At 53.9% G+C, this 9,217-nt stretch overlaps 2 long non-coding RNA genes across 2 annotated transcripts in view; both read left to right on the forward strand.

Moving 5' to 3' along the window:
- The first annotated feature begins 325 nt into the window (after nt 1–325).
- LOC116625516 lies at nt 326–5,810 on the forward strand. The gene is made up of 3 exons (XR_004298091.1): nt 326–986; nt 4,959–5,135; nt 5,713–5,810. It is a non-coding gene; the product is annotated as an uncharacterized LOC116625516 (long non-coding RNA).
- An 835-nt stretch (nt 5,811–6,645) lies between these two features.
- The window catches only part of LOC116625510, a 4,345-nt gene continuing 1,773 nt past the window's right edge, over nt 6,646–9,217 (forward strand). Inside the window, exons 1-2 of the long non-coding RNA XR_004298088.1 lie at nt 6,646–7,041; nt 7,227–7,403. This is a non-coding gene — a long non-coding RNA (uncharacterized LOC116625510). The remainder of the gene's footprint in view (nt 7,042–7,226; nt 7,404–9,217) is intronic.

Below are 9,217 nucleotides of genomic sequence, written 5' to 3' on the forward strand. Positions count from 1 at the left end.
GTTTGAATTTCTACTTTACTTGGGCCAGAGGCACATCCGGTATTTACTATCTTTCGTGAAAAAGTTCCTCAAATTACATTTTGGGCTCGGACTCCAGCTTTGAGGGTTCCCGGGAATCGCCCGTCCGCAAGGCGCTAGGGCGTCCGGGTTGCCAAGGGAACCCGCGCCGCGAGCGCGCCACCGGGCCTCCGCGCGCGCGTTCGAAACCTCCCCAAAGTCAGCTGACCAGCTCTCCTCCAGTCCCGTCTCGGAGGCGGGGCCCGGCGCCCCGTCTCCACAGCAACGCCGTTGCTAGTCCGCGCTCACGGCTTCGGCACGGCAGGAGGCGCGCTCGGATGACGTCACATACCCGCGGCGCTTGCATGACGTCACACTGGCTCCGCGGAGGGCCCGGCAGACCCACAGGTATGAAGGCGAGCAGGGCGTCGGAGATGGCGCACGTGTCGTGTCAGGTTGGCGCATGTGTGGCTCTTAAACGCCAAGTTGTGAGCGAACGTGGTGGAGGTTGGCTTGCAGCCGCGCCTTTCGTCTTACCCGGGACATCGGCGGAGGTGCTGCCGTGCCATCTGGCTCTCTCGGAGCTGTTAAGGGCAGATATCCGAGAGTCAGACTGTTTGGATCACTTCTCCTCCTCTCCTGGGGCATTCCTCGTTGAATCCATAATGCCACCTGCCCGTCTGAAAATGCTCGTTGAATTCCCAAATTGCTGTTGCCAGCAAGCGTCCTTAGCAGGCCACCTCCTCTCTAAACCGGCGCTTGTAAGATCAGCATGCGGTTTGTGGCTCAGGTTGTAAAGTAAGAGTAACCAGACTCTGACGGAGGGCCTCAGAAGTTCTCGGAGTCAGGATTTGAACTTACAAGGACTTGGGACAGTCGACCTGGCTAAGTAGATGCCCTCCAGGTGAATGAAGTGTCTCTGTTCCCCGACTCCTGGCCCGCACTGTACTGACCCTTGGGGTACAGTGATGATGACATCCGTGCCAGCGGTGAGAGCTCATTTCACTGATTAATTCAAGAAACGTTTGTTGACCATCAGCTGTGTGCTAGGCACAGTTTAGATTATTACTGTTCATTGAGAGAATGAAGTGTGATTTAGGATCTAGCATGTGGCTAGGAGTCAGATTTGATTTTGAACTCAGGTTCTGCTGAGTGATCTTGGGTGAGTTAGATCCCCTCTGCACCTTGATTTCATGATTTCTAAAAATGGGCATAATAACGCCTACCTCCTACAGGTGACTGATGAGAGTTAAACCTCATGCTACAGTTTGGGAGGCCTTTTCTTTGTACATTCTCGTGTTTCTTCTCTTCTCAGCCCCTGTCTATCTCAGGCGTACATGGAGGACCCCACCACTAGTGGAAAACAACCTCCTGACCAGCACACAGCCTTAGAGGTCATCCACAGATTCTCCTCAAATTGTTTTAAAAACAGCTTTCACGCAGACTCTGCTTTCTGTGGGTCTGTATGCTGAGGCCAAGTTATATTTAAGCAGAGCCCTCCCACCTCATCCCCAAGAAAGCTCCTCTAAAACCACCTAAAAAAAAAAAACAAACCCTTTCTTCAAGCGCATAGTGACTTGAAGCTAAACATGTGCAGTGTGTTGGAGGGTGGCCTGGGAGATTAGGTCAGATCCTGGGTCACTGTCTGGGGAGGGACGAGGCACCAACAGGGTTGGGGAGCGAGTGTCTGGCTCCCTTGTCACCACAAAGCCTGTGGTTTCCAACCCTGTCTGCATCCACATCCCACTAAACAACAGTGGGAAAGAAAACAGACTTGCACACAAGCGGACACACACACACACCCAGACTTGCACAGCCTTCAGAGGAAGTGGAGCACCAGATGTTCTGGGTTTCCTGTTCGATGCTTCCACAGCTGGTCGAGTCTGTGGTTGTGGTTTGTCTGTCTCGGGCTCATGTGAGAGACAAAAGCTGGGCTGACGGGAAGCCTCCCCTCCCGGCCCCCCTTCCTCAGCGCTAACTGATCAGTCACACGGAAACCTGGCAGGTCAGACATTTCCTGAAACACCCAGAGCTTGGATTCTCCCAGGAGGAGGCTGAATCCCCCTCTGCCTGAGAAGCAGCCCCTAGGCTGAGGGTCGGCCCTTAGAGAACCTAGGGATGACGGCAACGTCTCTGAATTCACTCTTCATAGAGAGTTGCCTCCCTGCTGAACAGAAGGAAGCTGAGGCCAGGTTGCTGCAGTCACCGATCTGGGGCCTGGCATAGAGCATCCACCCAGAAACACTGAACGCCAGAAGGAATGAATGAGAAACAGGGAACTTCATCTATGGGGGTTGGATCTAAAAGCTCCTGCTGGCCCTCACTTCTTGTAAGTGGCTTTGGATTCAAACAGACAGGGTCTGACGCTTCACAGTGCTGATCTGCTGCAAGTAATTCAACCTCTCTGGGCCCGGGTTTCCTCATCTGTGAAATGGAGACGGCAATATCTATTTCACAAAGTTGTGAGGCCCAACGAGACACGTGGCTTTGCTTGATAAGCAGTCTTGCCCATAGTAACTGCTCAGTAAAGGCCGGTTCCCTTTTCTCTTTGAAACGCTGCAGTTTATTTAAGGGTGCGCCAAAAAAGCAGCCGAGACCACCAACCAAAGCATCGATCCCAGCACAACCGCCTGGTGGGGCAGTGGGGCAAGATTGCTGGTATGGGTGCCAGCGCCCATTGTGGGGGGGGGGGACGCTAGCACAGGGGCTGGGGCCACCCTGGGGTCTCGAGGCTCCGGGAGGCAGCAGCCAGTGTCTTCCTCTGGGTGTGGAGGAGGGTTAGTACCTGGGGGCTGCAGGGGAGAATAGGTAGAGTGCTCCTTCACCCTTTAGCTCGGTAGTGATATTAATAGTTACGGCCACTGTGCATCCTGCCTTTGGACCCGCGCAACCGGAGCCCTGTCCTGAGCCCCAGCTTTGCACTGGGGCCCCCTCCAGCCCTAGCCCTGCCTGTGAGATGAGGCATTCCCAGCTAAGTGTAGCATTAGGGTCATTGCCTCTGAAGTCTGACCGACTGGGTTCAAATGTTGGCTCTGACACTTAGGAGCTTGCTCTGCAGCCGTGGGCAAGTTACTTTACCTCTCTGTGCCGCTGTTTCCTCATTTATAAAATGGGTAAAATAATAATCACGTCATCGGGTAGCTGTGATGATGAAACGGGTGAATGTGTGTCAAGCACTCAGAAGAGCCACTGGCCTGGGGTAAGGGGATCACTAAAGGTCAGCTGTGGTATGCCCAAATGCATTTGATTCTTACAACATCTAGGGTCCGTGCCTAGTTCCATTTCACAGATGAGAACACTGAGGCTCAGGGAGATGAAGTAAGTTTTGCAAGTTCACACAGGTCATAAGGAGTAAGGCTGAGACTTTACTCCAGTTCTTTCTCATGTGTGAGGTTTTAACCGCCTCCCCCAGCTGTGCCTTGTTCTTCTCCTCGGAGCACCCGGCCCCCCCGCACCTCTCCCCCCCCGCCCCCAGGATGCTCAGCCTCTTCCTGCCTCCAGGACCTCACCCCCTGCAGTCTCCAGCTGGATTTCAGCTCTCAGGGCAAGGTCTTGACTCCTGACTAATGTTTCCCTGTAGAAACTTATCTTGCAGCGTCACTTTTTACAAGCAATTGTTCTTTTTTTTTTTTTTAGGTTTTATTCATTTATTTGACAGAGAGAGACACAGCGAGAGAGGGAACACAAGCAGGGGGAGTGGGAGAGGGAGAAGCAGGCTTCCTGCCGAGCAGGGAGCCCGACGCGGGGCTCGATCCCAGGACCCTGGGATCATGACCTGAGCCAAAGGCAGACGTACAAGCAGTTGTTCTAGCCGAGGATAATGTGAGTTAATTCATGAGCAAGTCTCAAGTGTTTTCTAGGGCAATTTGTATTTTAACCCAAAGAAATGGCCCTTTGGGAGAATTTCACAAAGAGCAGTCCAGCAGGGGAGACCTTTTGCTGTTGTTGTAGGTGGCGAGCTGGCCCCTTGCTGCACCCTCAAAGCCCCCACTCTGGTGCTGGCTTCATCTGATGGGAGAGGGAGCAAGGTGTGGTGCCAGGGTCCTCAAACAGTGTAATTATGGCCTGAGGAGCTTTGAGAATGCAGGTTCCTGGGCCCCATCTTGGAGTCTGGCAGCTACAGTGTGAGAAATACTGGCATCGTGGCAAGAGACACGAAACCTAGGTTCAAGTTCTTTAATTAGCTGCGCAACCTCGGCCTCAGCATTAAATCCTTCTGAGCGTCAACGTCCTCAGCTTTAAAATCGGAAACAAGCCTCTGTCACTTGCCTCACGGGGGATCACCAGTGAAAGTACTTCGTGCTCTGTCACATGCCTCAGGGTGTGAGAGAGGCGTGTTTTTATGCAGGTGTCCAGCCAAGTGCTGCAGAGACATTCAAGGGCAGGCACAGACCCGGGCCCAAGTGCAAGGAAGTTCCCTACGTCTTTGGGGAGGTAGGGGCCCCTGAATATACCCTGATCACTCCTTTGGGTGAAGGCTGCTGGCCGGAGGAGGGGGAGTCTTCCTTCTACCTGTCGCATGCTGCTCTCTCCCAGTGAACCGCATGGTAAAGTGTACCGAGTGTGCCAGGAGCGTGAAGCAGCCAGGGTGTGCCGGGTAATGCTGCACGCACCATCGACCCCTGGGTCTCAGCGCCTAAACACAACAGAAGTTTATGTTTTGCTCACCCTGTATGTCCCAGCAGGCCAGCAGGTGGGTCTGCTCCACAGACTCACTCAGGGACCCAGGTGCACGGACCACCATCTTGGAGCCGCACCACCTGGAACACACAGCTTCCAGAGTCCCGCTGGCTGGGAAAGAGAGACTATAGAATGGGCCGTGGGCTTTATACTGCCCTGGCCTGTCACTCACACCCAACCTGTGTGCTCAGATTCCCTGGCCTGAACCAGTCATTTGGCCCAGCTGGGACATGCAGGAAAGCACATGGCATCTTTGGTGAGCATTCTTGTTTCTGCCACAGGATACTCCCAAGAGTGGATCTGAAAACCCTTAGTCCAGATTTTCAGCTTAGGCACAAAGACCCATGTCCCTTGAGAGAAAAGGGAGGAAGACTTCTCCGCTGAGTTGCTCTTGTACCTACATTCTGAGAGGCTCAACTTTCCTGTCTGGTGGAGTGCAGCTTTATTTGTTTGAGAAGGTGGGTTTTTTTGTTTGTTTGTTTGTTTATTTGTTTTGCTTTTTCTCATTCTCGTCTACCCTCAAAACATGTGGGAAAAAGCCATCCGCCCCAGCCAGCCAGCAGTCTGGCCCAGGCCCCTAGGATGGAGAGGAGCCATTCCCCAGCAGGCCAAGAAATAGCCCAGGAGCTCCCAGGGTCCTGTGGGCGCTGGGGAGGATGCTGCCATGGCCAAGAGGCGGCGTGCCCGGCCGCCGACTCCACGGTCAGTCCGAGCGCTCTGTGCAGAGCATAGCCAAACGCAATGCAAATATCTTTGAAAATGGAGAACACTGGACTGGGACCCAGCAATCTGGGGCAGCAGTTTTCTGGAGCACATAGCTTGGGAATTTGCCTTAAGAAATTTTTCATTCCTAGAGTGTTGGTGGATAAATGGCACTTATTTGTTTAACCTCAAATCAAGCCACAGCCCCCATTTCTGGGCTGATTTGAAAGGGTTGTTTTAAAATAGCTGAACAAGCTGAAAATCGTGGGCCTACGTTGCTGGAATGGCTTTGCAGAAAGCGGCGGGCTCAGGAAGTTCCTTAATTTTCCATAGAATGTGACTGGGAGGAGGGGAGAGGAGCGGAGCCCGGCGCCCCTCTCCTGGAAGACTGCGCGTTGGCTAGACTGTCTCTGCGGTGGGTTCAACCTTGGCCTGGTCAGTGTCTCCTTGGGGGTTTCGGGGTGGGAGGAAATCTGGAACATTCCTTTCTGAGATCTCTCTTATTTGTCTGACCGGCTTCTACTTCCCCTCTTTTGGTACTAGAGTATCTCTGTCCTTAGGAGAATCCGTTTCATTGGTTTAGGCGGGGCTCACTCAGTGGTATGTTTAACGGATGGCTCTGGAGGGTGGGCTGAAAAGCCCCGGTCTGTAGCATCTGCCGATTTCCATGGTGTAAATACTCTCACTATAACCAATTTCAAGCTACAGACATCACTTCCCTGAACAACCAGCCCTCACAAAGCCCATCACTGCTGCTGATTTTACCCCATTCAGGGATGGGCACATGACCATGAGATGCCTTATCAGAGTTCTCAAGGGTTGTCAGAGGAGGTTGGTCCTAACCCTTGACATTGCTAAATAGATAGGATGTTAGTCTGAGACGGCCAGCAGCCAACTTGCCACTTCTAGGGCGAGAATTTGTTCGAGAGAGAGAGAAAGGACGCTCCTGGCATCATCTGAACTCCTGAATCCAGCCATACCTGAAGCTGGTATATTCATAGACATTCCATTTGTACACATCAGAATTTCCCCTTCTCTGCCTAGGTAGTGTGACTTGAGTTCCTGGCACCTGCCAATAAAAATGCCATGAATAACACAAATGGGCCACTCATAGGAAACCAGTAAAACAGATTTTGTGTTTGTCTCTTGAGTGAGGTGGTGATTTTACAGGTGTCCACATCCATCAAGACTCAGAGAATTGTACACTTTAAGTGGGTGAAGCTTACTGTAAGTAAATTACCTCTCAAGATGTTAAAAATACAGATTGGGGTATGTGTGGGGGTGGGTGGGAGTGGCTTTTTCCCTATTTAATTCTGCCAGGCAAGATTTGGGCAGGAAAAGAAAACGAAAGTAGGACTGTTCTACCACTCACGTCAACTGGTTCTTACTCTAACCTGTATCATGATTTATATCCCCCGGCCCACTTACTACCTGGGACTTCTTGGAGAAGAAGGAGAGGAAGGAAAGAGGGAAGGAGAGAAGGAAATGCCTCTCTTGGAAGTGGGAGAAGCGGAGTTCTTCCAAGCTGAAGTTCGGTGTTATCTTCTCTCAGGAGCCCTAGAAACCAGCCAGAGTTACCATTATCCTTCCATACCACTGAAAATAGCCTTGCAGGGCGGCAACACCGACAAAAGCAAATGGGGCCCAGCAGAGCTTTGCAAGGTGCTCCTTTGAGAATGAGTTGAAACAAACCCGTTCTCCCTTTCTATCTCTGGGGTGTGGGAGAGGGTGGGCTCCAGACTGCAAGGAAGGGGAGAGCCTACATCAGGCCTAGTGGCAAGTCCCAGCATTCAGTCTTGGCTTAGGGCTCTGAGGCTTCTGACCGACTCGCACCCCCCTCCCCCCAGTTGCTTAGGGGCACCTGGAACAACGTCTCATCTGCTATCCTGACGCCTTAGTCACAAACGGAGTTGAGAAATAATATTGGTCACAGCAGCTACTGCGACTTCTATGAGACCATTTGGCTGCCCGCCCCGTGTCTGGCTCTGCAAGCACGAGCTGATTTAATTTGCACAATCCTAGAGGTAAGTTCTCTGATAATCGCCATTATACAGATGAGAAAGCTGATGCTCAGAGAGGTTAAGCAATTTGCCTGGGGTCACCCAGTGAACAAGAGGCATTGCTGGGTCTCAGCTCAGGTCTTTCTGGCCCCAAACCTGGCTTCCGTGACCACAGAGTGTAAAGCACTGAATTCATAATAATCTGCCCCAAACAAGGGTGAGCCATCCTAGGCAAGAGATGAATTCCAAATGGCTGTCGCCGGTGTGAGCGCCCTGAGCACCATCACTAGGGTGGAGGTTTCCCGGCATATGCACTAATCCCCACCTGCACTGCCCCCTCTACAAAGGTCCTGAGGAGATTACTGGGGGGCAGAGTGGGGCCACCCAGCTACCATGGATCAGATCAGCCCGGGACTGGCTCACGGCTCTGCAGGAGTGGCTGGGCACTCATGCCCTCCCTGGCACGGGCATTATTCCAAATGTGACAGAAGCCCTATTCAGTCCAGCCTGCCCGCCCCCCCTTGCACCCCCCTACTGACTGCCTGGCCCCAGAGAGAGGGAGTGCAGAGATCCACAGCCATTCGCTCTCCTGCAGGAGGGACACAGGTGTGGCTCCTTGTGCCCAGTTCACTCTGGTCACGCCTGTTCTGCTTCCTGAAGCTCCCATTGGGGCCACCCCCTTCCACACCAGCCCTTGTCTGCTGAGAGACTGCTCCAGGGAACCCTCTTTGGCTGAAATTTTAGCTGAGTTCGGGGATGCTGGCCTGGTCTGGTTGGGTGGTGTGGATGGATGGGATGGGGGTGGGGGGGGCACGATGACCTGAGTGGGGGAGGGGTCATAGGAAGAGGCTCTGGTGTGGAGGGAGAGGATGAGAGGGGAGAAGGAGGAGGGGATGGGCGTGAAGTGGTGGGGTGGTCCGGCGGGTGGGATGTGGACCGCCAGAGCAGGGGAGGGCCGTGAACTTAGTGGGAAAGATGGGGGCTGGAAAGCGGGGAGGGGGAAGCGGACCCCCCCCAGGGCTGGAGAGAGGAAAAACACCAGAGTAATTAGAGCAAAGAGAGCAGAGCAGAGTTACAAAACAGTTGTAAACCGTAGTTATAAAATGATTATAAAACGTGACTGACCGCTGGGTTAGCGGGTGGGGCCCAGAGGTCCCAGGATGGGGAGGGCGGAGCTGCCCCAGTTTGGGGATGAGTGTCTGCTTTGGGGGCTGCATGCCGCTGTCTGGGCGTGTCTGACTGGCAGGAAGCCAGGCCAGCGGCACCACCTGCCAGCTTTGGGCTTCGCCGTCTGTGGGGGCGCAGAGGGCAGCTGAGGGTCGCTTAGCCCCGGGGGCCCCAGAAGCTGACGTGGTAGCTAGACGTGGGAGGTGTGCTGATCACGATGATCTGGAAGCTCTTCCGTTTACCGGGCGTTGACAGTCTGTGTGAGCAGCACCAGGTACACTCAGCGTTAGCAGGCATTATGTCACTTGATTTGCGCAGCCCTCCGGTGAAGGAGGCACTGTGCCTGTAGATCGGGAAACTGAGGCTCAGAGCCCAGTCTCCTGCGAGGTAACAAGCAACGGACCTGGGTCATTCCTTTCGGCGGGTGTCCCAGAGCAGCTTGTCACTCTGTCTCCGTGGAGAGGCGTGGGAGCAGAGGCAGGGGCTGCAGCTGCTGGGGGCCCTCGCACTTGACCCTGGGGGCTACGTCCCTCTGAGGGGCGTTGACCAGGAGTGCCCCTGGGTGGGGGCCAGGAGGGAAGGCGGCTCCAAGCAAGAGCGGCTGCTGTGTGTGCGCGCGTGTGCTGTGTGCGCCTGAGCGTGTGCTGTGTGCGTGAGCGTGTGCGCGCGCG

Source organism: Phoca vitulina, unplaced genomic scaffold (genome assembly GCF_004348235.1).
Source record: "Phoca vitulina isolate PV1807 unplaced genomic scaffold, GSC_HSeal_1.0 scaffold2, whole genome shotgun sequence".
Lineage (NCBI taxonomy): Eukaryota > Metazoa > Chordata > Mammalia > Carnivora > Phocidae > Phoca > Phoca vitulina.